General features: G+C 40.4%; 1 long non-coding RNA gene across 3 annotated transcripts; it reads right to left on the bottom strand.

Annotated features, from left to right (window-relative positions):
- Window positions 1-14,779: 14,779 nt before the first annotated feature.
- LOC111562348 lies at window positions 14,780-21,775 on the bottom strand. 3 transcript variants are annotated; one of them, XR_006584871.1, is made up of 5 exons: window positions 21,580-21,775; window positions 21,240-21,444; window positions 17,691-17,752; window positions 16,087-16,197; window positions 14,780-15,963 (listed from the first exon to the last, which is right to left on the bottom strand). It is a non-coding gene; the product is annotated as an uncharacterized LOC111562348 (long non-coding RNA). The 3 variants fall into 3 exon arrangements; XR_006584872.1 differs by having other exon boundaries at window positions 14,780-16,197; window positions 17,691-17,755; XR_006584870.1 differs by having other exon boundaries at window positions 14,780-16,197.
- Between the last annotated feature and the right edge of the window lie 3,218 nt (window positions 21,776-24,993).

Here is a 24,993-nt window from a genome sequence, read left to right as displayed (position 1 = left end):
TTCGACTTCAAGGCCTTCCCAGACTTTTTTCTCTGTATGCTTTCAGAGAACAAGGCCAATGTATTTCTGGGTTCTAATATCCAGTTTCTATTAAAATAAAGAGACTAGGATGTTCAAGTTAGTTTTATGGCAGGGACGAACTGATAATCAGTATGGAATAGGTTAAGTGTTCATTTGCATTTTTAGGTGCCCTTGATTTTGGAGTAATCTTCAGGCTTTGATTAGCAATGGGTCGGGAGAAAGCTGGAGGCTCTCTTGTGATCAAGCTGCTGGTGAGACTGGTTCTGAAGTCTGCTTATCTCATTATTGGGTGCCTTGGTGGGTTTATTCGGAAAGCTAGAATGTTCTAAAGCCGGGTAAGAGTCCTCTGCTGTGGTATGCTCATAAAGGCTATCCAGAAATGATTGGTAAATATCTAGGAAGTCTTAAAACTGGTTGCTAAACCACCAGCAGCTGGGCCACAGGAGAGTATTTACACCACAAAAATTGGCAAAAGCTATAAACCAGGGCTCCTTTGCCCCGCCTCCTTAGGGGACTGGTTTCCCTGTTCATTGCTGTTCATTTCTCTTCGTTTCTTAACATTAATCTGTCTTCCATTTTCCCTGAGCAGTAAAACTTTTCAGTCCAGGACTTTGAGTCCACTCTCTCTGTAGTTTCCTCTCTGGTCACCTGCTATTTTCTCCACTCAAGGTCGACTTATCCAAAAGGCAAAATAGGCATGGTGCCTAGGGCCCGTGATACTTTCAGAGGTCCATTCAGTAGGAACATAATAACAATACTACTACATAAGAATGAATTCATTCTGGATTCTCTTCATCTACCTACGAACATAGTCATGAAACACACTTTTTTATACTTTTTAGGAAGAAAGGGGACCACGAGGGCAAAAGTGCTTAGAGTTCACAAAAGTCATCATGCGGTCCTGTCCCCAGGCCCTCTTCAGCCTCATGGCCCAGAGCTGATGTGAAAATGAGCTCTCTTATAAACGATCGTCAGAGTGGTGTAATGCACACTGGCAGAACCATTTCAGGTGTCTTTGGCACGGACCACAGCATCACCCCTAGAAGCCTGATTTAACCCCACATTTCATGGGTCTCTCTGGTATATCTGTTTTTGACTAATACATTCTCACCATCTTGGATTGTGATTCTTTCTAAAATATGGCAAAGAATACCAAACTCCTATTTGGGTTCCATTGAATAAAACATCTGCTGCCTTTGTCTTATATTTTATATTCATGCCCAGTGTTTTGCTAAACTTGTAGTTATTCAAGCCAATAGTAAGAATGTCAATGACATCTCCTGCTTCTTTTGGTATTTTCTGGTTTATTTATACGTATTTCCTCAGGATTTGGGCTTTTTCGTTTTGTTTTATTTTTGTTTTGCTTTTTAAGTGGAATCTTATCTTTACTAAAAGCTTGGCTACTGGAGTTTATGTTGGGGGGTCAGTTATTAGGGATGCCAACTAGAGCTAGTAACTCTGTGGTGGGCTTTGAGGGATGTTGAGGAATTCTTTCTTAATAATATCTAGGTTACAGGCCTACTTATAATGCACTTGAAATAGTCCCATTAAAATCAGTCTTTCTTGGTCACCGTCCTTTTATCTCAACTCAAATCCTTCCTTTAGGTCTCCTGACCTGCTACTCCTTCATTCCTCCATACTTTCAACCCACATAGAGATTATATCTCAAATTTAATGGGCAAAGAATTGCCAGTGGAACCTATTAAAATGGAGCCATCTGGGCTGCACGTCTAAGGATTCCCACCGGTAGGCTTAGATTGGAGACTCAAGATCGACGTTTTTGCTGATGCGGGCTGAAGGGAGCTGCCTTAAATTCTTACTGGCTTACACAAAAATGAAGCTTGAGCTTTCTGATACTTCACAAACTGTGACAAGCCCAGACCAAGAGTTACCAATGATTAAAGAAGACAATTTAAGTGATAGAAACAAACTTTATTTAACACTTCATGAAGTGGGCAGTTTCTGTTCTCAAGAGTCCAGAGGACGGCAAAATGGGGCAGAAGGCAGATTCTTTTAGAAGATAAAGAATAGGGAATGAGGAAGAGAAAGATAGAAAATGAGTAAGGAAGCAAGTAGAGAGCTCAGAGTTGGCCTGGCCTTTAGGGATTGTCTGCCTGAACATACCATGTTTCTGGTCAAGCAGAGCATTTATAGGGACACAAAGTTTTCTAAGTTTCAGTTCGCTGACGAGGCACCCTGGGCCGGATCAGCTAAACCTATTTTAACTTCTATTAAAAGAAATTTAGAAGACTGTGGAGGGAGACAATGGAATAAAATATTAATAGTTGGGTAGCACACAATATGCTTGGCATTTAACACCTGTTAATTTTAATCATCATAACGATCCCGGAGGAGAAGTGCAATGATCACCGTCTTACAACTAGGAGAGGCAGGCTGAGAAGGGTGGGTAAATTGCTCACTTTTCACATTGTAAGTAGTAGAGACCGAATATGCATCCAAATGTCTTTGCTTTGAAGAAGGGAGAAAATGTATCTACTGATCCTAATCCCAACCAGTTGCTAAGGTCATTTCTTAACCAACCATTCTCAACTCTACTTTGAACCTACAGGACATCCAAAAAGGATTTTGTATGTTAACCTGCTTAATTGTTCTCTGGTGCTTTCAGTTAAGACATTTTGAGCTCCTTCTTATTTTGATTTGAGCCCAAAGGAGAATGTGTGCACCCTTAGGTTTATCGAAAGGGAAGGTTCCTCTAGTTTCTGGGCAGAGGCGTGATTACATTGACCTGGTCACTGTCCACTGTTCTCTGCTCAGCCAACTCCAATCTACCCTTAGATGACCACCAAATCTTGCTTACATATTGCTGTAGTTCCTGTAGGAGCTTCCTTTCCAGCCTCTGCACCTCCAATGTCAGTGCTGCAACAGGGTTTTTGCACTTGGTTTTCTTCCATACCTGGGGTGTGCTTCTCTCCTCTCCATTGCTTGGTTAGCCCTCATGTTCACTTACACATCTTAAAGACCCTGGGGCACCTGGGTGGCTTGGTCGGTGGAACGCCTGACTCTTAATTTTGGCTCAGGTCATGATCTCGCAGTTCATGATCTCAGTCCTGCGTCAGGCTCTGCGCTGTCACTGCGAGCCTGCTTGGGATTCTCTTTCTCTCTGCCCTTCCCACACGCTTCCTCTCTCAAAATAAATAAATATACTTTTAAAAAAGAGACAATCTTATAGATTTAAGCCACTTGCAGTGTGGCTAGACCAGATAGATGTACTGTATGTGTAAAACATATACCAGATTTTGAAGGCTTAGTACAGAAAAATGAAAAGAATGTAAACTATCTCATTAATAATTTTTATATTGGTTACATGTTCAAATTATAATATTTTGGATATATTGGGTTAGAGTATATTTCTATTGGACAGAATGTCTTTGAAAAATGCTTAAGTTAATGAGCATTTACTCTCTTTGGGTGACTGAAGAATTTCTAAATATGAAACAAGGTACAAAACGCAGGTTAGAATTATAATTTACTCTAATTTCTATAAGGTCTGTAAATTATCAGAATATTAAAATTACTCTGAAACATATTTTAAACATGTATATATTTATACATAATAATTCAAATTATTAAAATGGCATGATATGACTGTTCACAGAGAAGAAGGACTAAAGAGTTCTTTTCTTTTTTTCTCCAATTTTCCCATTTTTGTCCTGTTTCTGGAGAAAAAATGTTGGTTACTTTGGTTAAGGATAATAATACAAATGGGGCTCTGAAAAATTTTAAATATTTGTGCATGATAGTAAGTATGAGTTTCTCTTTTTTTATTAAAAACATTATTACCATTTATCAAGATGGTAAATTGAATACATATTTTGTTTTGTTCAACATACTCATGGGTTAATTATATTTTAAAGATACAGTTAAATGTTTTAAATTTATCACTTACGTAAATATTTATATATTTGTGCATACTTCATACACACGGAGTTACATAAACCTTTTACCACAAGTTGTTAAATGAATAATGTACAGAAAGAGTAGAATTAAAATTTTGGTCTTTTTTTCTGTGAAACAGTCTTTGTGTGTGTGTGTGTGTATGTGTGTGTGTGTGTGTGTGTGTGTGTGTGTATGAAATGACTTGGTTACTTTCCGCCCAGATGGCAGAAATTCTGTATGATCTGTTAACACATGTTTAAGGGCAAGAGTGATATAACAAGTGATGATGAAATGCTTTGTTTTTAAGATTCCTTACTTATAAACCCTTTTCATTGTTTTAAGGTTTATTGGTCTGAGAGTGAGAGAGAGCACAGGTGGCGAAGGGGCCGAGGGAGAGAGAGAATCCCAAACAGGTTCTATACCACCAGTGCAGAGCCTGATGCGGGGCTCAAACCCACGAAACATGAGATCACGACCTGAGTCGCAGTTGGAAACTTAACTGAGTGAGCCTCTCAGGCGCCCCTAAAACCCTTTTCATTTGTATTCATAGACAGGTTGTGGGCTACTACGTCAGTCAACTTGGGCTGTTGTAACAAATACCACAGCCTGGGTGGCTGACACTACAGAAATTCGTTTTCTCACAGTTCTGGAGGCTTAAATGAGATCAAGATGCCATCCCAGCCTGTTTCTGGTGAGAATCTCCTTCTTGGTTTGCAGATGGCCACCTTCTCACAATGTGTTCCCATGGTCTTTTGTTGGTTCATGTGCATGGAAAGAGAGAGGTTGAACTCCCTAGTGTCTCTTTGTATAAGGACACTAATCCTATTGGATCAGAGCCCCACCCTATGACCTCATTTAGTCACAACTGCTTCCTTAATTCTAAATACAGTCCAACTGGGGGTGGTTAGGACTTCAACATATGAACTTTGAGGGGAACCAGACATTCAGTCTATAAGCCGGTACTCAGTCAATATGTAGAAGTCATCAAAAGCCAATTGCCCATTTCAGTCTTTCATTAGACGCAGTAGCCAACGCATATCCACTTAATTCTACAGCAGTGACAAATCTTGTGAAAGCTTCAACTGATTTAGTTCCAGGGTTTCTGTTAAAAGGAATGATCTTCTGGGCAGACAGAGAACACCCAGAATTTCTCAGCTCGTCACCTTCTTTCCCATTGCTGCAACAACGTAAGCCCAGCCTCTCCATTTTTTATTTTACCGGAAGGGAATGCCATGATTGCTCACCTGTTAGGAAACTCTCCAAGCCCTGCAGAGCCCCGGTAGAGACTCCCTTTAATATTCTTAATTTAAGTTTGCTTGTTGATGGCTGAACTTCAAAAGAAAAACTGAAAATTGCCATGCAGGTTACGTTATAACAGATCTGAATTTTCTCTTGAAATATAAGCCACTCCCCAAAATTAGCTCAGTTCAAATGGTGAAATTAATTTTCCAGGCCCAGATCGGCCAGCTAGCAAAAGATAACAGGGCAAATATTTACACTAAAAGTAAGTATGATTTTGGTCTAGTCCATGACTTCAAATACTGTAGCCTTTCTTAACTTCTATGGAAAATCTTATGAAAACAAGTTTAAAAAAATTGTATGTTTTTCTATTATCTAACGAGATAGACGTAACGATAGTGAAGTGTAGCAAAAATGCTTCAGGGTATTATCCATAATAGCAGAGCTCAACTGGCAGCGATATTGACTCAATATTGGTGAGGTAATTTTAAGAGTATTTCCAAGGATGTTTTCAGTGCATGCCCTACCCACCCACATCATAATTCTGATAAGACCATAAAATAAGAAATGGATAGAAACCAAATGGACTATGAGGTGTTCAGGTAATTGTTCATTCTCGGAATGGATTGAGACTCTTTGTGGCGTCTCTGATATAATAGATATACTCTGTCCTAAAGAATGTCATCCCATTATTCAGTGTGATTTCTTAGAACTGAGAGCTTCAGTTGTGCCTTTAGAAGCTATCCCAGTGTTCTATGAGGGCAGCTGCCTCTGGATGGCACAGGGGGCTGTCATGGAGCCCTCCCGTACTCTAGTTTGTGGCTATGCTGTATGGGATTCCGTGACTATGAAAAAGGCATCCTATAATCCCCCAAATAGGAATGCTAGCTGAGGTTCTGCTCAGAAAAGAAAAACCCGTATCTGAATGGCACCTGTCCTGGTGAGGACAAACCACTGGCCTCCACGATGGAAGGGATCCAATGGAATTAACTTACCATCAAGAGTTTGGTTGATCTCTTTGAGGAGTTGTGCTACATCAGGGTTTTATGGGTTAAATTGTGCCCCCCCCATCCAAATTTCATGTGTTGAAGCCCTAATCACCAGTACCACAGAATATGATCTTTGGCAATAGGATCATTGTAGATGAAATTAGTTGAATAAGGTCATCCTGGAGTAGGGTGGGCTCTTGATCCGGTATGCCCAGTGACCTTACGAAAAGGAGAAATTTGGACACAAATACGCAAAATGCAGATGTTGGCAGCGATTAGAGAATGCTTCCATTTATAAGCCAAGAAACACCAAAGATTGCTCACAAAACTATTGGAAGCTGGGAGAGAGGCTTGGAACAGGTTTTTCTGCACAGTCCTCAGAAGGAACCGACTCTGCTGACAGCTTTGTCACAGCCTTTTAGCCTCTAGAACTGTGAGAGAATAAATGCTGTTGGTTAAGCCACTCAGTTTATGGTACCTTGTTACAGTAGCTTTGGTAAGCTAATATATCGGGGGCGTAGCGTTGGTTTCCTTTGCTGACCTGTTGGACATTCAGAAGTACCAGTGGCTTCACCTACTTTGGTAAGTAAGAGTCTATGCTGTTGGGCTCTGTCTCTGCCATGGTGACCGCTCTGGAGCGGTCAGTGACAAAGACTGACTGCCATCATGCAACCAAGTCATTTTATTGAGTGACTTTCCAGTGGTGAATGTTTTGGTGGGGATTGCATTTAATTCGCATTTAGAACCCACTCTCTTAGGTCATCTATAGGTCTCTACCATAGACTTGCTTGTCTCTACTCTCCCAGTCCTTTTCTTTCCAGGTCCTTAACCAGACATCCACACTACTGGCCACTGCATGGAAATCTATACCTATTCTCACCTTGGGCTATTCTTCCTTGCTCACAAAAAGAATGACTAAATATACTGCTCAGAGCTCTATTGGGAAGAATTTCCCTTTCTCCTATTTTTCAAAGCCACCCCTATATGTATCTGTGATGCAGCCACCTCTATTTTTGGCTTGCACTCGTGCTGAGACAACTCATCTATCAACTAACTTAGACTTTCCCTCATCTCTCAGCTGGTTGTATGGGTCCCTGCCTATAGCCATGAGTGCAAGTCAGGGGAAGGACACCGATCCAACAATGGGTCACATGGGGCCTCTGAGCTATCTGCAGCCTATTCGGTCCTGTGTGAACTCAATCCAGGTGTACTGTCTCTATCTTGTGATGGACTGCTGCTGGGCCCGTCTGAACCTATGATGTGGTGAGTCTGATGGACTCCAGTTCATAAAGAGTGTTTCCGAATATATAGTTATTTGGTATCCTGCGGTTGAGCATTTCATCTCTACCAGAGCTCAGAAATATGCCAAAGGCTGTTTATCAAAGACTATAATTTCCTGCTATAGATGGCATGACCTTGTTTCCGAATCCCAAGAACCTATGTTGTGACTCTCCCAATGGAGCTTGTCCTAAGTTCTATATTGTATCTTCGACCACTGATACCTCCCACACCATAGGACTGCTGCTTCGGCCCAACTCAGTGCTGGCAGCCTTCTTTGTTATGCAGGGCATTACTTACAGAACCCAAAGAGGCTAGATGCCAGGCTAGATGCTTCCTTCTTTTTGACAGGGGACAGAAGAGGCAGCAATGTGTCTTTTAATTTTACTTCAGCATGTCCCTCACCGTGGGACCTCCCAAGTGGCTGGGCTGTCTCCCATCCTCTGGAATATGTGTGTCTTACCAAAATTGCCAGCACAAACACCAGCCACTTCTTGTGTTTTCTGTCCAATCAGCACGAGGCCATCGATACAACAGATGAGTGTTGTGTTCAGAGGGATGCCGACAGTCCAGATGTCTTTGCACAATATTATGACAGAGGACAGGAAGGTTAACACAGCCTTGCAGAAAGATTGTAAGAAATAGTTTTATATGCTCTCCAATACTTGTGATTGTCTTTTAAAATCAGAAAAGAAAAGAATGTGTTTGCCAAATCAATGGCTGCCCACCATTTCCCCCAGACTTTATTAATATGCTCTAGCAATTCAACCACATCTGGCACAGCAACTGGGTCACTGCAACTACTCAGTTAAGTCTATACTAGCCTATAGTCATTCTCCAGGATCCATCCGCTTTCTGCAGGATCTGGCCCGGAGAGTAAATAGATTTATGACAGGGGAAACCAACCCTGCACTCTCTCTAGGTCTTTATTAGTACCAGTAATCTCCACCATTTTTTTTGGAGATCTGATATCATGTTTGGTTTACTATGTTGGCCAGTGTTGTGGGGCAGAGCAGTTTCAGGTTTATATTTGGCTTTCCCCACATGGTAGTTTTTATTTCACAGATAAGAGATCTGATACAGGCGTTAGCCCCAATTTCCGTATATGTGTATCTATATCTATATCTATATCTATTCCAATTATGTACTCAGGGACTGGAGAAACAATTGCTTAGTGGCTCGTGGATGAAGTGGGCACACTATAAGGCAGAACCCTATATATTACATGGACACACGGGCTTCCCCCTCAAAGTAGAGCCATGATGATGCTTCAGGTCTCCCAAATGTCAACTCCTAAATGTCTCGATATTTTCCCAGTGTACTATCACCTAGGTAAATGGCTATAAATCCCTTTAGGCAAATATTTAAGGGAAGAGTTATGGTATGATACTTGATGTTATAAGATCCTTCCTTTAGAGCTGCAATCACCCCTTCAGTCAATGATTTATGGGAACTTAGCAAAAGGTATTTTTTGTTGTTAGAATTTTTCCACCAGGGCCTTGATCTTCATGTCATAGACTGCCTTGGCTGAGGGTTCTGACATCTCTGGAGCTCTATTATATTTGCCCTTCTGCTGAAGGCAATTAGGGACTTCTTGGGAGCTTCCGCCTAGATTCTGTCTCTCGTACAACCATTAACTATCTATTAGCAGCTCTTTTTAAAAATTTTTTTTAACATTTATTTTATTTTTGAGACAGAGAGAGACAGAGCATGAACAGGGGAGGGTCAGAGAGAGAGGGAGACACAGAATCCGAAATAGGCTCCAGGTTCTGAGCTGTCAGCACAGAGCCCAATGCGGGGCTTGAACTCACGGACCGCGAGATCATGACCTGAGCTGAAGTCGGACGCTTAACCGACTGAGCCACCCAAGCGCCCCATAGCAGCTCTTAATTTCTCATTACCCTGCAGGGTATTAATGCATCTTTGTAATCATCAGCTAACCCAAGTTTGGCGTCTTGCTGTCTTAGCAAGACATTGTTTCTCTTGGTTTTTTTTTTTTTTTCAAATGTCTGCAGCATCATACCTGACACATTATTTTGCCACATCAAGACATGGTTCCAGGTCACTATCAGTGCAATCCTCAGCAACTGAACCACTACCATATGTCGAGGACCATTCATATCCTATCCACCAAGCAGGATACACTCTCATCTGCTGAGCAATGAGTGAGCCATCCCCAAGCGCTGTTCTTACCACTATTTTCTCAGATCGTATCTAGTACCATTTGTGACAGTCCAGGTCCTCCAAGGAGAAGATTCAAATGATTTTTATTAGGAGAAATGCCTGTGAGAAACAACGGTGAGAAAACATGGAGAAGCTGGGAAAGCCATCAGAGCTCAAGTAATTCTGACCCTGAGTGAAGGAGAAAAGAAGAATGGTGGGTGAAAGCATCCTGGACCATTGTGCAATCTGACAAAGTCAGCAAAGCCACCGGGGAGTCCACAAAGCAAAGTTGTTCGTTAGAGAAGTTTTCTGCATCCCAGGATTGGTTCCGTCTTAGTATCACGGAGTTGCTTGCTCACTTGCTGGCAAGAACCTATGGGAAGCACTGTGTCTGTTCAAACGTGGTGATGGATTTCAGAGAGCAGCTGGGGCCCCGGGTCAATTACACGCCCTCTAGTTGGAATTTTGCAATGTTTGTTCTCATGGCCACAAAAATGCCCTCCTATAGGTCCTTCCTGGTGGATGCCTTATGAACTTAACCTAAGATTTCAGTCTTGTAGGAAATGGACCTTGACCCAACACCAACAAAACCTTTCTACTGAAGTTATTACAACCATTCATGGGCATGTGACTGTTGTAGTCTCACGTAACTCTGCCCTTAGAATTTCAGGATGGTTTAATGTTTTGCTGTTGCCGTCTTGAAATGCTTAATAATTTTTGAACAAATGGGCTGCCATTCCATTTTTCATTGGATCTTGCAAGTTATATAGCCAGACCTGTCAACCCTACCAGAGAAATATAGTAGTCATCCTGGATGAAAAATACTGGGGCTTTTTGGCTAAAATATTGTTTGTTCTTTTCAGAGATATTCCAGACAGCTTTTCAGCAGCTGTTTAACTCCACTCTGAAAAGTTTCCTGTTTTAAGGGACCAATCATCAGCTCACTTCTGTTGAGATACTTAATACTTATATTTCCATTGGATTCTATACCACTTAAAATCACTACTGTTTATGAGAACACAACTTCCACTCTGGAAGTCCAACAAAACAGCTTGAATTCAGTAACCATCATTATCATGGTCAATTACATAGCATTCAATTTCCTTTTAGCAAGCCAAAGGGCAGTTTATGCTTAGAATGAACACATCTGTCCACACCTATATAAATATTATAGATTACATTAAAAAATCCATGTCTAGGGAAAAAAGCCAACTAGATCTCTAGAAAAGACCCAGATGAATGTAAGGACATATTTTCATTGCCTGGATTTGGTAATTTAGTTTCTTGTTTCAGGTTCTCATACAAAGACTTATCAACACTTTTCCCATTGATGACTGGCTGAGTTACAGTTGGCCGGTGGATCATTTCCAGAATCTTAAGAGTTACTGGACGATCCTTGTTACATCAGACAGTTGAACTCCTCCTCTAGCAACAGGAGCAAGAAGGACCAGCCTAAGTCCAACTGCACATGGTCTCTCCAGAAAATCTCCTAATAGGAAAAATCATGGCAGTGATAACAACCTGGATGCTGCATATTCATGTCCTGTAGGCTAACTTTGTCCACCCTTGGCCCAAAGAGGGTCCTGAGAAGACAAAAGTAGCTCTGATGGCTGTCGGCTGAGCTGGCCTGGCTCTAACAGCTGGGCCATGGTATTCTGCTGGACAGAAAGAATGTCACAGAACAAGTCAGACAAGCCCACTCTGTGACTGTGATGGGGCAAAACAAAAACAAGGCCAGTTGTTTTTATGGAATTTTATGGAATCATGTCTGGTGGAGCACAGCCAAAATCAAGAACACCGTCCACATCACAAAAGGGTGAGACACCCCCCTCCTTTTGCTGCATGAGTGATTGGTGTTTCTTCAGCAATTATAACTTTACCCTACTTCACTCTCCTGCCTTTAGATGAAAAATTATTGAGATACCTTAGAATTGCCCCTACTTTCTGACAACACTTAATTCAGAGTCAAACTATGCTTTCTTGAACCTTCTCCAAAATTTGAAACATCAACCCTCAATGCCACAACACCCCCCCAGCACTCTTTCACGTACATGCTCCATGGTTCACCATGGTGTTCTGGTATTCTCCTTCATAGCAACCAGCCGATAAACCCAGCTTTGTTTGACTACAGGTGTGCTTTTGGTGGGCTACAGCTAGAGGGCGCTGATAGTTCTGCTCAGCTTTTAATTTTGAGTTTATCTTTATTTGTATGGCTATTGTTAAAAGTTGGGCTCCTCACGGAAATGGAAATGCAGGAGCTGTGTTGATTTTGTTCACACTGTGTTCACAAAGCCTGTACAAAGCCTGGTGTTTTGTAGTCTACTAATAAATACTTGTTGAAAGAATGGAGAAGAAAGGAAATCTGAGAATAGAAGAAATCAATATATTTGACTTGAAAAAGTTGCAAAAAAAAAAAGGATTCTATTTACTTTGTAAAACTACATAAGCAAATTTCACCAAGTATGACAAGCTTAGAATCAATAGCCTTATTTTCTTAAGACTACCTTAAAAACAGCCACTCAACAATGGGATATTATTTGGCCATAAAAAGGAATGAAGGGCTGATATGCACTATAGCGTGAATGAAGCTTCGGATTGAATTTAGATACTTATATTCATATAATTCACCTATTTAAATAGTTGAGGGCATTATATTAGTATAAGTATCTAAATTCCATCTCAATAAGGCTGTTACCAAAAAAAAAAAAAATGACCATCAATAGAGATTTTATACCTATTAGAGATGATACTCTTGAAGTTTTTCATGACATGGAAACACACTATTAACATTTTCCTGTGCAAAATGGCAAGACGCAGAAATACACATTGTTTTGTAAAATATATTTATACACACAGAGAGAATAAAAGGAAATGCCCTAGAAGATTGATGCTATTTATATCTGCACTCCAAGAGATTTTCATTTTCCACTGCACGGTTTTGATATTTTCCCAATATTCCACAATGAGAAGATATGACTTATAATCAGAACAATATTACAGAAATATTTGGCTGGAATCCTGTGATTTTTGTCTTGACGCAACTCTATTGCAAAATAGAAAAAAAAAAGGTTTGGTTTCTCTCAAGGTAGCCATTCCTCACAGAGGACACAGGAAATATATATACATGAAAATGGTGTCTTTTTTTTTTTTTGACACATCATGATCACTTTCTCAAGAAAATGGGCTTCCAGGAATTAATACTTTCTGATGGCATTTGGTGATGGCAATTGGGTCAACGTTGCCCAGAGAGTCAAGGGCAAAATTCTGATTTTTCACAACTCGTCGTAAAAATAGTATGCCCTAAAGAAGGCAGTATTAAATGCTTGATGTTCACTGATGACTTTCCAGAAATAAAAAACCCTGATCTTAAAAAGCCAAGTTCTTCTTTAAAACAGAGGTTAAGAAAGTCTCAAGCGGTATAGAAAAATGCTAAAATTATAGTATATAAAATATAGTAAAATACATAGAACTTTTATAGAGAAAATTTTGCAAATCACAATGAAATGTACAGAAGGAAGGGAAGATAGATTTATTAAAGAGGTGAAGCTGGAGAAAATGGGAGGTCTATTGTGAGAAGGAATATGAAAGAGGAGAAAGAAATTTGGTAGATAATTTATGACGTAGCATTATATTACGGGAAGCAATGCTACTTATGTACTCATTCAGAAATACCCATGGGGGGGTGTCTGGGTGGCTCAGTGGGTTAAGCTCCAACTTCGGCTCAGGTCATGATCTCGTGGTTCTTGGGTTCGAGCCCCATATCAGGCTCTGTGCTGACAGCTCAGAGCCTGAGGCCTGCTTCGGATTCTGTGTCTCCCTCTCTCCCTGCCCCTCCCCCACTCACACTCTGTCTCTCTCTCTCTTTCTCTCAAAAAGTAATAAACCTTAAAAAAAGATAAGAAATGCACATAAGGCACAAGCATCACAGTCTCTGTCCTCAAGAAGCTTCATACTAGTTGGGGATACCAAAGAAAGACAGATTCAAAAATACATACAGATGTTCCTCGAACAGTATGTGTCAATAGCAAATTCACATTAGGACTCTGAACAGACATCAAGAATGCACAGAAGAGAGAAGGAAGTAGCCTTGCCATTCGGCTCCTGCAAATCAGGTAGTCAGAATACGAGTGTATCCTGTACATAAAGCACATAAAGTCCCCTTGGAACCCAGAAATAGATTTTATTCTCTTCTGAGAATAATTGGAAATGACCCAGCTGCCTGAATTCCTTGCTTCTTTTTTCAGAAGTAGTTTTTTTATGTTTATTTATTTTTGAGAGAGGGAGAGAGGGAGCAGTGAAGGGGCAGAGAGAGAGAGAGAGAGAGAGAGGAAGACACGGAATCCGAAGCAGGCTCCAGGCTCTGAGCCGTCAGCAGAGAGCCCAGTGTGGGGCTCGAACTCATGAACCGCGAGATCATGACCTGAGCCGAAGTCTGACACTTAACTGACTGAGCCACCCAGGTGCCCCTCAGGAGCATTCTTAAGTACCTCTCCCTGTCTATTCAGCTCTGCTTCTGTTTCCCAAAAACTTAGTTTTATCCTGATTTTTAATTCTGCCTAGAATCTCAGTTTCGTCGATGCTATGGGCTGAATGTTGGTGCTCCCCTAAAATTCGTATGTTAGAACCCTAACCATTAGTGTGATGACATTTGGACATGGGGCTTTAGGGAGGTGGTTGGGGTTAGAATGGGTCAGGAGAGTGGGGGCTTCACGATGGGATTAGCGCCCTTTTAAGAGACCCTGGAGAGCTTGCTTGATCCCTCTTTCTCTGCCACGTGAGGACACAGCCAGAAGGTGGCAGTCTGCAAGCCAGGATGAGAGCCTTCACCAGAACCCAGCCATGCTGGTACTGTGACTTCCAGCTTCTAGAACTGTGAGAAATAACCTTCTGCGGTTTAAGACACCTAGTGTATGTTATTTTGTTATGGCAGCCCAAACTGACTTTCCCCGTTATCCCTTAAAGAACTTACATTGTAAGACATTTTATTTTATTATTATTTTATTCAAAAACAAAATTTTTTTAAGTGTTTATTTTTGAGAGTGAAAGAGACAGAAGGTGAGTGGGGGAGGGACAGAGACAGAGGGAGACACAGAATCTGAAGCAGGCTCCCAGCTCCGAGCTGTCAGCACAGAGCCCGACGCGGGGCTCGGACTCATGAAACTATGAGATCATGACCTGAGCCAAAGTCGGACACTTAACCGACTGAGCCACCCAGGTGCCCCTCCTATATAAATTTTCTATCCTAATTGTGTGACACCAGTTTTAAATTAATTGATCTTTTGATTCTCTCAAAATAGAGATAAGGAAAAGTATTTTTCCTGTATGCTGTCTGCTTGTTTTCATTGCGATAAAATAGGAATGACCCAAAGAAACAATGGCTTTGCTAGTTTTTCATTTCCGAAACGTTAATTAACATCACTTTTGAAAAATCTGTCTTGGAAAGACATTTCTTTGCATATTGAACTGTACTCATGTAAGTAGTCAGTATAAATCACTCTTTCCATATGATTTATTTGCTCAGGCTTCATAAGACTGCCTTTTATAGTAAATTAGCTCGGCGGGCACATGGGGAGATCACGTTCTTAGAAACTGATTCTTATTCTGTTGTATTACTGACGTGTTTCAGCTGTACTAATGTGCTTCTGGCAACGGATGCTGCGAACCTTTTGCTTGGGAAGCCACGTTTGTCGTGCTCCGTGGTGAGGAACTTCAAGTCCTGACCCAAGCATGCCTGCAGGAGCTGGAGGAGATATAATTTACTTCCTAAGAAGCTGGCTATACCCGTCAGAACGCTGGCAGTCCACCTGTCCTGGCATTTCACGCAGTGCTTGTTTTCCAAACCCAAGAAACATAAACTGCTGTCTCTAATTAACAGCAGAGCATCCCTCTTGTCCAAGTCCTGAAATGATCCTGCTGCTCGATCTGGCATAAAGCTTCTAGCAGAGTCCTGGTGGCAGGAAAAGACATTTCTAGAAGATAATTTAGGAGACAAGCTGTATGCCCACTTTTCTAAGCACTTTAAGTGAATCTTTTGGATCCGAATATCGTATTACGGCTGCATATTTCAGTCACGGTGTCTGAGCGCCTAACAGATCTCCCTTCACTGGACTGCATTCTGATGTGCAGCCGTGGGCTTCTTAGAAAAGCCAGGAACTCTTAGCTCACTGTAAAAGCTGACAGAATTTTATGATAGGTCACAATTTCCTGTTCACTTTGGATTCCAAGGTGTCTAGTTAGGACTTGTCTTGATGCTAAGCTAAGGCATGGTATATTTGCTTTTCTCCTTTCAATTCTGTTTTGCTCCTTTTCTGCGTCGTTATTTTTATTGTGTTACCCTTCCTCAATGACTCTTTTCAAATCCTTTTTGTTTTTTCGCCTTTATAATGGGAAAGTAGAAATACGCGATGAATAATTTGGGTTTTAAAATTCATGTTGAAAATCGGAACTGTATAAAGTGAAATTGATTTGATATCTCCTAAAGGTTCAATCCCACACATACCTCTCGGGAAAGAGAGAAATCATCACCTGTCGAAGCTGGCAGTAAAATGTGGGCCATCCCAATCCTCTACACGGACAGTGAAACGGGCATTACCAAACGCTGAGAGTCTTGCTGAAAAGACACAAAAAATGATTACGACCTCCTTCTCCCTCTCAAAAGTATGTAACACTTCATGAAATCTAAAGGCAGTTACAACTGTCCAGTCACTGGAAACACAAGGGCTTATGAGGTTGCACTCAATTGTACACGACCCTTTACCATACACCTTGAAACTATTTCTGTGGACTTCTGAGCAGGACATGGAAAATTCTGGCTTGTTATTTTATCTAAACTTTACATACGAGGATAGATCAAAAATTGCTAGGCTCACGTATTGTTTTCAGTATTATTAAATTTCAATGCATTTTACATATTTACTTCCCGAGAAAAGAAAAAAAGAACGGCAACTTTGGCTTCATACAAGGAGAAAAGGGAGAATTGGGCTAGGACTAATTTGTAAATATAGACTAGTTCCTTTTTTTAATTTTTGAAACTTTTTCCTAGGACAGGTCAGAATAGTTTTTCCCGAATTCAGGGCCTCGCAACATGGGGTTTCCCCCATATTGACATTTTTTTCATTAGGAATGAGATTTGTAGAGCACCCAATATAAGGCAAAAGACATGAGACTACCCAGAAGACCACAGGCTGATGTAACCAAGAGTCATACCCTGCACTTTTTCTCAGCTTGACATCTCTATTCTGCCCTTTTCTTATGTGATCTCTGAACGCTTACTCTCTGATGAATCCTACAGATGAATGTTGAGCCCTCTCACCACAGGAGCTAGTTGCCAGGGGGTGAGATTTTTTTAAATAGAAAGAGATTTTCTTTATAAAATTTTCTTTATAATCATCGCAGGCCTTGATGCTAGCTGTTTGGACTTCTTTTAAAATGTAATCAGTAGGGCTCAAGGCTATTTTTAATTTTAGTTAGAAAAATTAATGTGCCATTTCTAGCTCCCAATTATTGTGCATTAAATTGAGATACAAGACACTAAATTTTGAGCCACGTCTGAATTTAACTTAATTAACTTTTTTTTTCTTTTGGTGCCAATTCGGATGCATTCCCAATAATACCCTCAACATGAAAAGAGAAAGTGGGTTGAAATAAAAGTTAGGAATAGTGTTTTTCCCTGGCCCTGGGGCTTGTCGCCATTGAACAAGCCTGAGAGCTTGCGGAAAGTTCTTGCTTAGAAGTGGACCTTTTTGTGACCTCCCTGACATAATGATTCTACCTTATCCGGAAAGTTTATCTTCTTCCACCGAGCAATTTCAGAAGCATGTAGAATGTTAAAAGAAGAAGTGGACAGTCTCCTAGCCAGTCGCACTCAGGTATTGGAAACCATAATGAGAAGGCATCAGACAATTAGACAATACGTAGCAAGAGATTTTACACAGAACGGTCCCGTTTCTAGAAATTTATTTAAAAATGATATATGAGAGACAGAATTGTAGAACAGTGACATTGCAAACAATGTCACTGTGGAATGTCACTGTGCAAAGAATAAGTACATTCATCATCGGAGGGAACTTTGTTCCCCACTTTACCAGTAAGATTACCTATTACCTGAATCCCATGTTCTCTTTCTTTGCTTCACTCTTGTTTTGCTGGATCCGATCTTCTAATAGCTTCTTGTAAAAGGATGCAGAGAAAGGATGCAAATAAAGTTATTTCAAAAAAATATTTTGTGCTTTTGAAAATGACTTTAATCTATACTTTCACTTAATACTTTCACTGGATATTGATTCAGTTTGAAAGACATTTTCTGTTGACTTCTAACTGCCAACGTTGCCTTTGAAAAGTCCTATGCCATTATAATTTCTCATCCTTTGCATACCTTATGTCAATGTTCTGAAATTTCAGTCATATGCCATCATGGGATTACTCTTTAATTTATTGCATTTGGTTCTTTTGATGACCCTTTTAAAATCTAGAGTTCAACGTCCTTTGGTTTTGAAGAGTTTTGTCATATTGTTTTCCAATATCTTTCCCCCACTTTCTCCCTGTCTCGAAAGAGACATTTGACTTCCTGGACTGATCATCTAATTGTCTTAATTTTTCTTTATAAGTTTGCATTTCTTTCTTTCTTTCTTTATTTCTTTCTTTCTTTCTTTCTTTCGGTTTATTTATTTTTGAGAGAGAGAGAGAGAGAGAGAGAGAGAGAGAGGCAGAGAGAGAGGAGGAGACACAGAATCTGAAACAAGCTTCAGGCTCTGAGCTGTCACCACAGAGCCCGACGAGGGGCTCCCACTCATGAAATGCGACATCGTGACCTAGGCTGAAGTCGGGTGCTTAACCAACTGAGCCACCCAGGCACCCCTACATCTCTTTCTATGTATGTTTTATCTTATGAGAGATTTCCTTTATTAGTCAATTACTATTTTTTTAATTTTTGCCATCACATTCTTTGAATTTCCATGAACTCTTTCTTTCTTTAAATCGTGCTTTTATACTATTCCATGTATTCCATATTAAGGTACTTCTATTCTCCTTATCTCCAAATGTCTTTCCTACGTTTATTTGTCTTTTACGGCTATAAAGTTTCTTAGTATATATGGGATAATAAAGAAGAACAACACCCGAAGCTGATATGATGTTGTACGTCAATTATACTGCAGTAAAAAAGAAAATGAAAGAACAACTTTTGCTGTGGTTACCATTGCTCATCTTTTTACTATTGTTATATTTGGGATCTACTAATTTCTGCTCCCTCCATTTATCTTTCTTTTGGTTTGTGTTTCCTGTTCTTTTTCTAACCTTTAAGGGGGATGCTTAGCTTATTAATTTTCAGCCACTCGATGAAAAGTTATGCTCCTGGTGAAATGCAATAATAAAGAAACCTCAAACTGACTTTAAATATGATCACTTCCATAAATAAATGCAGAGGAAATGTTCGATAAAATTCAGTATCAATACTGGTATCAAAAATAAAAGAAAATGACATCATAAATATCCTTAACCTCAAAAACCTATGATATGTCATTTTGGGAACATCATAGTTAATGGTGAAATCTTGAAAGTATTCCCTTCACATCAACAGCAGAACAACAAGAGTGACAACTGGCATTTCTATTCAACACCGTTCTAGACAACACAGCACAACAACAAAAACAACAAATGCCAATGATAACAGGATAAAAAGATATGAAGTTATTCATAGTCCATTCCTGATATCTAAATAAATTGCACATGAATCAACTATTTAAATACCTGAATAAAAATGTAAAATCCTGAAAAGATCATTTCTTTATGATCCCAAGAGTGAAAAAGTTTTTGTTTTAAACTAAGACTTTAAATCCAATGACAACAAATGCATTAATAACTTCAACCACATTAAAATGAAAATCTTCTGTATGGGGCACACACACACACACACACACACACGCTAATTAAAACTGACCCAGAATTTTTGCCTCTGGGAGTCTATTCTGTGAATATGGCTCTACTCTCCAAATGACATTATGTCATTGTTTGTAATAGTAACATCTTGGAAATGTGCATCAAAATGGAATTATAATTATTATTATTAAAAACAATGAGAATACTCCCTGATAACATTATATGTAAGGTATACTGCTAAGTGTATAAACCAAGATACAGAACAGTAGATAGATAGATAGATAGATGATAGATAGATAGATATCTCAAGCCATTTTTTGTACAAGAAAAGGAAAACTTAAGAACAAATATGTTGTGTTCCTTTATAACTGCATAAAGAAACATTGAAAGAACACACAAGAAAATAATAAAAGTAGCTATCTATACAAGGTGGAAGTGAACAAGCCGGGGAAAACACTTCCTAAATTTGAACACTTAGCGAACTGGGAAGACACACTTTACCAACTACGAAGGCTTATTTTAAAGCTATAGTTATAAATACAGTGAAGTCATAGAACAGAGATAGACATATAGACCAATAGAACAAACAAGGAATTCAGAGAGAGATTTGACGTTTGATGATGGTGGTACGGTAGGAAATGTTCAGGTTCACCATGTTTCTATGTGCTTTCCCACATTTCTCATACTCTGTCACTTAGGCTGAAGCCATGTGACTAGTTCTAATCAATAGGCCATAAATAAACGTGATGTGTGTCCCTTCCATGTCCAGGCAGTTATCAAAAAAGACAGATGAGAGGCCACTGAGGTATGGCAACATTCAGGTTCTTGTTCTGGGTAGAGGGTATAAAGATTTTGTTTGATCATTTTTCCCCGTAATGTACATGTACTATTTCATATATGCTTTTGTATTAGTTAGAGTTCTCCAGAAACAGACCAATAGGAGATATATGTGTATATATGTGTATATGTGTGTGTGTGTGTATATATATATATATATATATGTATATAGCCTCATAATATACATTTAATATAAGGAATTGGCTTACAGGAGTATGGCGTTTGAGAAATCCAAGATCTGCAGTCAGCAAGCCGGAGACCCAGGAGAGGGGACGGCATAAGTTCTAGTTGTGTCTGACTCAGAAAGCAGGGCAAGACCCATGTCCCTGCTCAAAAGTCAGGCAGAGAAAGCGAATTCTCCCTCAGTCTGTTTTGTCCTATTCAGGCCTTCAGAGGGTTGAATGAGACCCATTCACATCGGAGAGGGAGATTGGTTTTACTCAGTCTTCTTAGTCAAATGTTAATCTCATCCAGAAATGCCCTCACAGACACTCAGAATAATGCTTGACCAAGTATCTGGGTACCCTGTGGCCTAGATGAGTTGACACATAAAATTCTCCACCACAAGTCATAGGCTTTCATACACAAGCTTCATACACACATCTCCTTAAACCATACTCGATCTCCAAACGAACACAGTAACAAAATCATAATTCTGCTGAGATGATACAAATAGCTTCTGTGCAACCCCAAATTCAGGGTCTTTCCCAGAAGAGAAGGTAACATCCTTGAGTAAGGTTTACTCCTTGATATCCTGTAACTGAAATGCTAGGATGTAAAATTAACAGGACACATATCACTACATTTTATATTATATGATGAGGGGATAAAAGAGGGAAGAAAACAAAAATATTGGTTAATATATGTATTAGTTCAGGCTGCTATAACAAAGTACCCGCAGACTGTGTGACTTACAAACCACAGATATTTATTTCTCACCGTCTTTGGAGCCTGGAATTCTGAGATCAGGGTGCCTGCATGGTCAGGTTTGGTGAGAGCTCTCTTCTGGACGGCAGACTGCTGACTTCTTGTATTCTCAAGTGATAGGAAGAGAGATAGCCGGATCTCTGGCTTCTTCTAAGGACATAAATCCTATTCATGAGTGTCTCACCCGCACGACCTAATTACCTCCCACAGTCTGCATCTGCAAATACAGTGGGGATTCAAGTTCCAGCGAATGAGTTTTTGGAAGAGGGGACACACAGCGCACACACACACACACACACACACACGCACGCGCATGCACGTACAAACATATAAGAAAATAATGAGGAAATACTCATGACAGTTGCAGTACTCATTCTGTGTGGTAGTAGCTGCCATTTGTAACTATCTTCTATCCAGTCTGTATTCCCTTTGCCTTCAGCAAGCAGCTCAGCTGGTCAGAGTTCTTCACCTGGTGATTGAAACCATCATTTCTGAAAGGTCTCCGTCATTAGCGGTTCTGCCTGTAGTGGCTGTTGTGGTTTCCCGTTGACGTGGTAACACTAAAAGAACCCTGAAGGATCTCCTGTGTTCCTGACCTTCCTTTCATTGTGAGGCAGCACTTCAATTTCTCCTGAATAGTCAGAATCAGTCACCCCAGCCAGCACTGTAACTCTTTTCTTTGCCTGTTGATTCAGACGCACGAGGAACCCAAAGGGGCCAGATGTTGGTCCTCACTTCCAGTTCGATGGGATCATTGCTGTGTCTCCTGGTGGAGGCATCCCTTACTTAGTACTTACTAAGGCATCCCTTACTAAGTTCCAGGTCAGCAGGGCGTAGAGTCAGGAGATCAAGAAGCAGAAGTGTTGCTATTGGATCACTAGGAGCAATCCTGAGGGGTGCCACTCCTGTTTCCACCCCTAGATTCCTGGACCTATGAATCTTGGCTATGGGAGAACGAGCACCTTTTTGGTTGTGGGAGGGGTCAGCTTCAACAACTTATCCTTTACCTCAGAAGGGATATGCCCACATTCTCACACTCTTCACCATTGGAAATAAAGTCATTACAATCTTTGAATCTAATTAGAGATTCTACTCCAGGAACCTCCAGATGAATTCAGAAAACTCATTATTGATATTCTATTCCTCCAGAACCATACTCAGTACCTCTATCCATGTTAGGATTCTCCAGAGAAACAGAACCAATAGGCGATCCCTAGGTGGATCCCTACCTCTATCTCTAACTCTTCCTATATGAGGAGATTTATTATACGGATTGACTCATGTAATTGTGAAGGCAGAGAAGTCTCCAGATCTGCAGTTGGCAAGCTGGAGATCCAGGACAGCCAATGGTCTGGTTCCAGTCTGAGTACAAAGGCCTGAGAACCAAGAGAGCCAATGGCGTAAATTCCAGTTTCAGTGTGAGTTGAGTCCAAGGGCAGAAGACCAATGTCCCAGCTCAAAGAAAATCAAGCAGAGGGTGAATTCTTCCTTACACAGTCTTTTTTTTTTTTTCTATTTAGACCTTCAAGGGATTGAATATGTTCCTCCCATATTGGGGGGGGGGTACCATCTGTTTTACGTAGTCTTACAATTCAAATGTTAATCTCATCAAGAAACACCCGCACAGGGGCACCTGGGTGGCTCAGTCGGTTAAGTGTCCGGCTTTGGCTCAGGTCATGATCTCTCAGTTCGTGGGTTGGAGCCCCACATTGGGCTCTATGCTGACAGCTCAGAGCCTGGAGCCTGCTTCAGATTCTGTGTCTCCCTCGTTCTCTCTGCTCCTTCCCCATTCGTGATCTCTCTCTCTCTCTCTCCCCAAAATAAATAAACATTAAAAAAAAAAAAGAAACACCCCCACAGACCCACTCAGAGGAATGTCTAACCAAATATCTGGCCATCTCGTGGCCCAGGCAAGTTGACACATAAAATGAACCATTATAGCTTTTTCATAGGTTTGCTATTTTTTCCACAATTCTTTGTGAATTATACAAATTAGAATGGGTGAAGGATGATTCCTCCCAAATATTCTAGGCAAAGAAAATATTATCAATTAATGCTGTTGGCCTGTTATATCACAAATTATTAGTTGGTACATAAAAAATTTTTACCACAATGTTTTTATGACAGATTTAATCTTTTTACAACACGAAATGATTTATTTCCTTTATTCCGTTAATGATTTTTAACTTAAAGTATTTTGTCTGATATTATAATTTCCGGGGCGCCTGGGTGGCGCAGTCGGTTAAGCATCCGACTTCAGCCAGGTCACGATCTCGCGGTCCGTGAGTTCGAGCCCCGCGTCAGGCTCTGGGCTGATGGCTCAGAGCCTGGAGCCTGTTTCTGATTCTGTGTCTCCCTCTCTCTCTGCCCCTCCCCCATTCATGCTCTGTCTCTCTCTGTCCCAAAAATAAATAAACGTTGATATTATAATTTCCACTTGTGTTTTCCTTTGTTGGTGTTTTCCTGATATTTTGTTTTTTATTTTATTTCTGAATGATGTGTGTAATTTTTAATAAACATTGCTTTTAAAAGCACTTAGTTTAATTATCAAATTTTACTCCTCTTAAGGGGCAATATATTTCACAGTCGGAATTTACTATCAAAACAGTATGGTTGGTTTTATATCTGCCATTTTGTCTTATACTTCCTTGTTTTATTTATTTTGTTTTATACTTTATTTTGTTTTATTTGTTCTTGTTTCGGTCCATTTGCTTTTACTATAGAAACTCTCTTGTTTATTGTTATTTTATTTAGCAATTTAGAAGAGAGAGATGAGCAAACATCGGCCTGGTGAGAGACTTCAGGGGACTCGAACCTCAAGGTCTGGAGAAAGTGAGGTGAGCCTGTAGCAGGTACGATTTGCTCCAAAGCACAGCCGCTGGCTGCTTAATTCATGTCACAGGACAGCTGCAGCATGAGTTTAATCGTAGGTAGAAAAGACTCTATAAGCTTTTTATATTGAGTGGCATTAATACTTGGATCTTTAAAATTGCAAGCCATGTGATTTCAGTGTGCTGTGGAGTGGTCTGGCAATATGCCAGGATATTGTTAGGCCAGGCCTGGGTAGACACCTGTACCTTTGCTGCCCAAATTCTGGATTTGCATCAGTGACCAAAACGACTCACCTTTGATTCGTGTGTCCTGTTTACAGCCCTAGTTACACCAGGCCGATGTTTGCTCATCAGAGCATTTGCTTCTTTGCTGAGTCCGAATCTTTCTATGAGTTTTAGCCTCTTTGGAAACAGTCGCTTCATTATTTTCTTTACATGCACACACACACACACACACACGTCTAGTTACAGCTCTAGGATGGACTTGGGATGGACTAATGCACCTGAGGAGTCAGGTTGGTCAGACCTACACAATTTCACGTAAAGAGGCAGTAGAATCAGACACAGGGTCCAGGACTGAAAATGTGTCCTGGAGAGAAAATGTGGAGCTGGTGACAAAGGTGGCTGGCATGGCATATTTCTACTCTTGGCCAAAAGAGAACAACAGATCAAACGTGACTCTGAGGGAGGTGCCACAGGGTGCACAAAATGTGCACAAAATCACACGAAATTGGTAAATGTCCCATGAATTAATTTCAAGCTAGGAGAATTTTTTTTTCTTCTGGGATATTAGTTCTCAGGTTTTGTATTCTTGACCAATTGGTATCCCACTATGGCTGAAGCCAGGATGGTTTTCTCCTTCCCCTTGACATTTTTTTGTGGCTGCTATGGGTTTTGACAACACTAAGCATGGAATCCTACAAATAATTTGGGCT

The sequence above is a fragment of the Felis catus genome, chromosome C2, assembly GCF_018350175.1.
Source record: "Felis catus isolate Fca126 chromosome C2, F.catus_Fca126_mat1.0, whole genome shotgun sequence".
NCBI classification, from domain to species: domain Eukaryota; kingdom Metazoa; phylum Chordata; class Mammalia; order Carnivora; family Felidae; genus Felis; species Felis catus.
This window is presented reverse-complemented; position numbering and strand designations above follow the sequence as displayed.